This window comes from Aphelocoma coerulescens, chromosome 2 (assembly GCF_041296385.1).
Source record: "Aphelocoma coerulescens isolate FSJ_1873_10779 chromosome 2, UR_Acoe_1.0, whole genome shotgun sequence".
Taxonomy (NCBI): Eukaryota; Metazoa; Chordata; class Aves; order Passeriformes; family Corvidae; genus Aphelocoma; species Aphelocoma coerulescens.
In genome coordinates, this window is record NC_091015.1 from 144,130,539 (window position 1) to 144,139,236 (window position 8,698).

Consider the following 8,698-nt stretch of genomic DNA (forward strand, 5'->3'; position numbering starts at 1 on the left):
TTGCACAGAAAACGATCTGCTGGGGGTACAAATTAACACATAGCAATTATGGTGTGTCATTGTGGGCTTGGATATGACATGATAGTTATACATAATTCTTGCAGCGTAGATAGGCATGGCAGAGAGGACGCTACTACAACAGCAGTGCAGTTACTGGGGTTTACTGGTGCCTCAGATCTCCTTTGCAGAATGGACCCATGCAGATCTGCTCAATATTGAATCATTAGCTCATGTTACAGACCTTCAAAATCCATTGCTTTTACCATGATTTAGGAATAAAAAGAAATCCGATTTCTTCCATGCTGGCAACAAACCGTAGATTATGGTGGGGATAAAAAACACCTTAAGAGTGTCTGTATTTAGACTTGAACCAAAGTGCCTGAAGGTGTGGTCTTCATGGGCAGTCTATGTATTCCACTGGGAGTTTCCATGCAGTCAAGTCTCCAAAAAAAGTGTGATTCTATATGCAACCATATGACTTGCAGAAGTGGTGTCAGAGGCAAGGACGAGTTACCATAAAGAGCTATCTCTGTTGTGGCTGGTGTAAGGGATGAGTAAACTTTTTGGACTTCCTGTCTGAGAAAACATTGTAAAATATTTTACTTACAATACATTTCCTTCTTGGAAAGTGTGTCAAAGTTCGACCTGATTGTCCACTATTTTGAGTGAACTCGTTCTTTCATCCTTGGCTTTTTGAATTGCCCAGCTCACAAGGGATGCCTTCTCTTATTACAGCCAAGACAAAATGTGTGATGGATTTTAGCAGATCCCCTCCTGCCCCTGACAGTATGCAAAGGAGGCTAATACTGCTTGTAAAAAAATTATTAAGAACTTAATGCACACAGTTTCTCATTCTGATAATAAGGCAAAGCCAAATACGATGGAAAGCATTTTCCCTCTGAACAGATTTGTTGTATATATATTACTGTTTGCAGCAGCAAAGATGCCATTGTAATGTAAAAATGTCAATCCTCCAGTTGAACTTCATAATTTCTGTAATGTGGAATATTTGAAGCCATAGCCATGTTAAATACAATTAGATGCAACCAATGGTTGTAAACCACAGAACAATTAGGTTGAATTTGTAGTTGCAGTTATCTGATTACATAAAAAAAAATGCTGAAGAATTGTAAAACTCTCAAATATTTATTCAGCAAAAAAGCTGAATCCTGTAGACTCTTCCTTCACCATGCACATGTGCATGTTTCTTATATGTTATTTAATGTGTACTGCTTTTTATAGCATAGTTTGTGTAATTTGTTACTTTGATTTACTGTATTATTTCCTGAGTATGGAACAATCCTGAAGTAAGTGCCATTTTGTGGGTAGCAAAGTATTTGAGTGCAGCTCACCACGTCCAATGTGTCAGCTAGATCTATTGCACAACTATTAATGGCATATTCAGAAGAACTCTTACACTAATATTGAAATTCTTTTAAGACCATATTTAGCTTTGGCAAATGTTTCCCACGTGTCTTTGAGTGGCAGTCCATCTTTGATGTTTATATTTGCCATCTGGAGATGTCAGCTTTGTGCAACAGAAGTATGAAATGGTGTAAGTAAATCTCAAGAAGTGGAAAGAACATTTTAAAAGGTTTACAAACAAATGTAGCCATAAATAGTATAGAAAAATGAAAGTTTTATTCATGCATAATGGTGTGGATGTACCTTTTTGGCAAGTCACTCTACTGTCTGGAATTTTTTTAGATCTTATTGCTACAGATATCCCAAAAGGAATTGTACGGAAATTATATAAGAGAAAGAATATGTATATTGTAGTTTTTAGCTTGTTGATTTTATGCATGTGATCATATGTTCAGTATGATCAAGCTCACATTTCTTCCAGTATTTCTTATATAGAGGCAGATTTCCTGATTTTCATGGATTTTCCCACACAACTTTTGTGGAAAATATTTGAACAAAGGATGGACTACATGAAAAATTTAAAAAATCCTTGGTTCCTTGGACAGGCAGAGGCAAGAGTTATGCACTATGCTTATGGCTGTTGCCATTACACTTTGTACTTACAAGAATTTGAATGTAGAATCTGTTTTCCCTTGTACTCAGCTACAACTCAGATAAGCATCAGGAGAGATTAAATATAACCGTGTAAAGGACGTAACCTCCTGTTACGCTGCAGTAGGTTTGTTTTGCCACCAGCTACTGCAGGATAACATGAAATTCAGATCTTGGCAGGTAAAACACTTCCAGTTGAACTTCATAATTTCTTTAATGTGGAATATTTGAAGCCATACACGTGTTAAATAGAATTAGATGCAACCAACGGTTGTAAACCAGAGAACAATTAGAACTCAATCTCTAGATATGTGTTAAAGTTCTTTCCAGTTATTTATGTTGTTGAGATAGGCAGAGCCATATACACTACTCCGAAATGATATGCATTCATCTGTGTTTATATCACCAGGAAAGGCACTGCCATCTGCCCTTAGCAATTTTCTCTCTACTCTTTGCTCTTTGTAAGATGAGCCCAGCTTCAATGTCATGCTACGATTTATTGCTAGTGATCTGCTTCGAGTTGTTTTCTGGCCACCAGTGGTTTGTTTGGATTCCCTTTTTTCTTGTCTGTTGTCTAGTGCCACTGTGGGACTTAGACGTGTCGGACTTATTTTATATATCATTAGCTCAGCAGTGCAGGGGACAATTACTTTCTCATACAAAAGTCATTCTTTCTCAGAAGACACGTGTAAATCTTGGCTGTTGAGACAGTGCTTTTTGCAAATTTCCTTGAAAGCCGAATACTCAGGATTTCATTCTTCATTGCCTCACACCTCGTGCTGTCATTTAAACTCCTGACAAAGAACATCACTGAATCAGCGGCTCTGCACTCTGCATCTTCCAACCTTTGAGACTGCTGCTTTGTAATCTTAATGTCCTTGTACACAAGTCTTATTTACTTTTTTTAATGTCATCCCAAGTTCATTTCCTTTAATGATCAAAAGTCCATGGCACAGTTTAGCCCTGAAAATGACTGATACTACAGCCCTCGCTGCATTACTGAGTGTAACTAGGGCAGAGGCCAGCTGGGCAGCAGCCAGTGCCTGGCTCCAGCATTTGAGAGCTGGGAAGTTCTAAGGTAAAACATTATTGGACACACTTGAGAACTAGAGGCTGCAAATAGAATAAAGTAAATGAAAACATTCAGAAAAATGAGGGCTGCAAGAACTGGGCTCTTTCCAAATGCTCTTCATATTTTTTTTTACAAAGTCTTTGTTTCATTTGTAGGGTAATACAAGTTCTAGATCTTGGCACTGCCCTTTCCACAGCACAACATGTGCTTGATTCTTTGTCCTATTTCTTCTTGTGATGTAGTTTGCTGAAAGGCTCCGGTATGTAGTTTTTAAACTTCGTGACAAAGTGGCTGGTGGGGTCAGGACACAGCAATTTTTCAAGTGTATTTGGTGTGCCTCAGTGGTCATCTGCCATTTGTGCACCAGGGGTTTCATTTTCATAGCCTGAGAGCTGCTCTGTCATTGAAACTTGTAAGAACTCAGAGTACTCACCACTGCTCCATGTTTCTCCAAAGATAAACAATCAAAGTTTATTGTGGAATAATTTCTCCAAAGTCCTGTTCTGTTCCTGTTTTGCTGATGTTCTAATACTACAGCAGTGTCTGCTGTTAATGGGGAGCCCAGGCTCACAGGGAACCAGGTACATTGTGGCAGCAGCAAAGCTGTCAACCATCACTCCACTATCCAAACTCTTCAACACCCCTGTGGGCCCACATATATGCTAATATTTGTTAGCACATAACTTTATTAACCAAGCTATTAGCCTTTTCCATTCAATTTTTTATCTTTATGTCCTCTGAATTGCCCAACTCCACTTTTCCACAATGAGCTCTGCCCATCATTATCAAGAGCAGCACTTTTTGGAGTAATCTGGAAGAAACTTTGTGATACCTTTGCGTTCCATTTATAACATTTTATTTTAATTAAAACTTGATTTTTTTTCAATCTCCCTGCACTGTAGCAGTATCACTGAAGGAATGTGTGTTCCACTCAGGTAAGGGCAAATAGTTCCTCCTATCATTTATTTGTGAAATTCCAACAGTGTTTGCTTTATTTAATGGCTGCACAAATTACCTCCGAGGGGAGGCTGCAGATTCAATAAAACTTATGTCCCTTGGCCTAATTCTCTTCTATCTTGGTTTCTTGTCAGCTGTTCATCCTTGTGCAAGGTGTATATCCACTTTTAGGAGGAGTATGTATTTGGGGTTCAGTAGCATTTTGCCTTCATCCGCAAAACCCTACAGTGACCCCAAAGTCATGCCAGCAATACTGTACTTCTGGCCAAAGCTGCCTCTTGGTGTGTCCCACTTGCAGGGGTGACCGGCGTACCTGTAGTGTAGAACTGTGCCAGCGCCCCTTCCAGACGTACACCAGCCCCGAAGGAATAGACAAGTCGCGATGGAAAATCAAAATTCTTACCGGTGGAGACCAAGCTGGTAAGACCTAGAGCAACACTGCCACAAGCACTTCAGAGAAGTTCACGCACCTAGGTCTCTGTAAAGGGCTTTTGCGGTTGAGATTTTGAAGGGGACAGAGAGTCCCATGGTGGAATTGTGTGGCAGTGACCATACATCATAGCCAGTGGGTTCCTACTGTGATCTTTTTGTGATGGAAATGGGTCTCAGACCACAACTCCACTAAGGGAATCATCAAGGCACTAATAACTGCAGGTATTTGCTTCGCTGACATTTGTCTCTGCCCCTGCCAGTGCTGCTGCAGGCTGGCCCTTTGCTGTACCAGCTTAAAAAAATAACCCTGTGGGAAAATAATGTGCTGACTTTTCAAAGCTGGACCAGTTTTTCAATCACTCCCACAAAGAGCTGGGTTGGCTTCCCCAATGGAGTGTTGCATTGTGATTTGGGGACTGAAGACTTGTGGTCAAGATGGATAGAGGAGGATAGAGAGGGGCTCTGTGGTTTTGCAACCCATCTTCTTGATGGCTATGTTCCAGATATGGGAACATATTCTGACTGAAGCAGATTTATTGGGGTGCTCAAGAGAGAATGAGTGTTTTGCAGTCAGTGTGTAAGGGTGAGTTACCATATAACATGCACAGGAACTACAAAGTGAAATATCCAAATGTATGACTGCCTCCGTTCATCCTTACAAACACACTCTAAAATAATCTTTCATGAGAGGCTGCAAGAAAGAAGCCAGAGCAAAAGGAAAAACTGGAATAATTCACAACTGTCAGTTAGAAAGTGATGCAGTATGTCAAAGAAGTAGAGACTTTATGAAAGCCAACTACACACTGCAGTCATTTATGCTTAGTAAAGCTTGTAACTATTGCTATATGTAGAAGGATAGCAAATAATTAACATAAAACCGGTTAGTTATTACTTGGGCCTGGAGCCAAACCATGTTATAGCTGATTTACTGTAAAGGCTTATCTGCACTTGAGCTGTTCCCACCCTTGCTCCAGTACCAGCATGGCTGCACTTGTGGTAACAATTGCAGGAGCTCTTGTTCCACCAGGCAGGGGCACTTTTACTGCCATGTGGCCTAATCTGGTTGTGCAGTCATGTGTGCAGACAGCAGAGTATGGGTGTATGTTTTACAGCTTTTCCCTAGAAATGGCTTTAATATGCACACCAACAGTCAGCACATAAAAATCATTTCCATCGAGTGATTTGGGGATATAGGAGAGACAGATTTCAAGGCTTGTTATTATGCTACAGTGATGGGCTTTAAAAAGGAAACATTTTTCCCAGCATGTTATAAATATCTCATCATGCCATTACAATCACAGGCTAGGAAACAATCATGGCTACACAGAAGAAAGGCACCACTGCAGTAACATAAAACCTCTCACTCTCTTTTGTTTTCCCAGCAGATTATTGCAAGAAGAAAAACTTGCTAAAGTCCAGACATTTTCCTGCCCTTTTTTAAAAATGATAATTTCTTCTTGTTTACCTTAGAAATTGAGGCTTTGTTTATGGTGTGTTCCGTGCTGTGAAGCACATGGAAATGCAGGCAGTCCCTGCTTGAGAAGGCTCCTTACTCATGGATCTACTCCTGGGCTATGTATTCACAGGGGAACCCAGCCTCAGGTTTGGTGATTAACCCAACACATGTACGTCTCTCAGAGGACTCAGGCATTCAAGAACATAAGCTTAAGTTTCTGAAAGTAAGCAAGGAGTTAAACAGTAAACCGGATCAGGTAGCCTGTTTATTACCACATAGCCATTTCCACTGCTGTTCTCCATGAAGTCATGCCAGCACTTTAATTTTAAACATTGTTTTTCATTAGTTTATATAACACAGCTGTAAACATTTTTTCAGGCTGAAACTTGGAATTTAAAGGGAGAAACTAGGAAAAAGAAAATACCCCTGACTACTCTGCTTTTGAATGATATAGAAGTGAAACCGCTGGGAATATTGCATGGGATGAATATATCAATCTCAATAAAAGCTTTGGATTAACAAGTGGAGGATGTACAAAGCCATCTCTGCAGATGTCCTCCATGAGGCAGATATCCTGGAAAAGGCCAGGGAATGAGCCTGTGTGTTGAATCTTGAACTAGAATGGAAGAGCTCAATAAACAAAATAGCAATATAGTAATGCTGAAGGAATATAATTAGTCACCACATTCTTGACTTGTGCTCTCTGGTATTTCCATTGTAAACATGGATTGTTTTCATCAAGCATAGGGAGAACCGTGGATACGACCGTGTGTCCTTGTGTAAGTGAAAAGCATCAAGGATCTAATCACTGAGGCTGACATCATACAAGACAACTAAACCATCTAACAGCCCAGTAGAAAACTAGTCTCTTTTTTACCCAGCCTGCCTAGTTTCTGCCAGGTTAGTGAGCTCAGTTACTCTGGTGAAGCCTCTAAATGCTAGAGCCAACACAAGTGAAATGGCTCAAGCAAAGACCCTCTTGACAGCACCTGATGATGTAGCTCACTCTCTTTGCATCAACAACCTGGGAGCTGGGAGCATCTTCCAAGGGGAACATTTTGTTGGTAGCAGTGTTGAGCAGCTGTTTCTCCTTCCGTGTCCTGGCCCCTGTGCCACCTGTCTGTGGGGTTGGCACAGCTGTTTGTGCAGCCAGGCAGTGAGCTGTGCCGGGGAACATCCCCGCGCTGGGCTATTTCCTAAGGCAGTTTACTGCATGGTTACACAAACAGTCGGGCTGGTGCAACTCAGGAGGCTGTAGGGAGGCACGAGTGATCAGCTGATGGGGACAGGGTAAACAGCAACTGCTATAGCCAGCTCCAAAGCAGTAGAGAGACTAGAAGCCAAACCATGGGCTCAAGTTATTCACAGTCCTTTCCACTAGCTTCAGTGAACAACACTTAGTCCCCCTATTGCAACCCCAAATCCTGGTAAGACTGAAATCAGTGAGCAATTCTTTTACCCATGATTTCAATTTATTTGCATTTAGAGTAAAAAATTCACCTGAGTTTTAGTGCTATCTATGAAGGTCCCATCTGAGGGCATTTGGAGTGGGTTCTAAATGACCATTTGGGTAACAACCTTTAGATTTTTATCCCATTTCCTGGCTTATTCATCATGGTCTCTGTTATGAGTAGGTATGATGTAAAATAATTTGAAAGCAAGTTCCTTCAGTCTGAGCCACAGGGAAAAAAAATCCATGGCTGATAGAGGCTCCTATGCATCCAGCTCAGCTGAGACCACAGGCTGGTAAAAAAAAGCACCTAATGCCTGGGATATGTCCACTGAAAGAGAGGATCCAGTCCTCTTCTTCCCTGTGCTTGGCCACATACTCTGTGATTGTGTTGTTTTAGCAGTTGTGCAGACAAAGTCCCATGCTGGGTCCTTAAAGGCCACCATGGACTTGACCATCTGGGTAGGTCAGTACACCCATTCAAAAGCCTCTTGCATTGAACCAAAATGAAGAACAACTCTCCAAATCCATCAAAGAAAATCCAACACGTGGGTGTTAATACAATGCGCCCTTTAGGTGTGTAGCTCTTTTCTACAACAGTATTACTAAAACCTAATTTATTTTTTACTTGTTTTAAATCTAGATGCCCACTATCCAGTGCAAGTATCAAAGTTTTGGCAGGAACACCCTAGGCATGGAGATACCAAATGATAATTCCTGCATGAACTGTGAGGGCTTGGCTCTTTGGAAGGAGTTTTCAAGCACCCCTAGAAAAAAATCAGCGGAAACAATTTGATATTTTTGGCAGGGAGATTTGTTTTGCAGTCCCTATGTCTGAAAAATGCCTATAGTTACACCTAACCTAACAGAAAATCTCTGAGGCTTGATTAGTATGTGCAAAGCCCATCAGTGTGTACATGGTGAAGTCTGTTGCCCTGAGAAAGGAAGGAATGAGGTGGCCCAATAACTCCGCAGTGAGTCAGTAGTGTTACCTAATCCATAGTACAGCTGTGCCACATGGGATACTCGCTATAAACACACTGCTTTATCACCTGTTTGGTGGGAAGGGTGAACTGGTTCAGCTAAAATAAGAACAGGATTAAACCTGTGTCCAAACACACTTCACTCTTACCTCCAGTTATGCTCCAACACTCCCTATCCTGAGTGAAATGAACTCCCAGAGGATTTTTTTTTTCCTTGAAGTATTAATTATTTAATTGAACAAAATGAGAGAGGATGAAAATAACCCAGAGAAATGGGGGTTTGTGCAGTGTTTCAACCAAGGTTTCCAAGCTGATGTACAGTAATAAATATC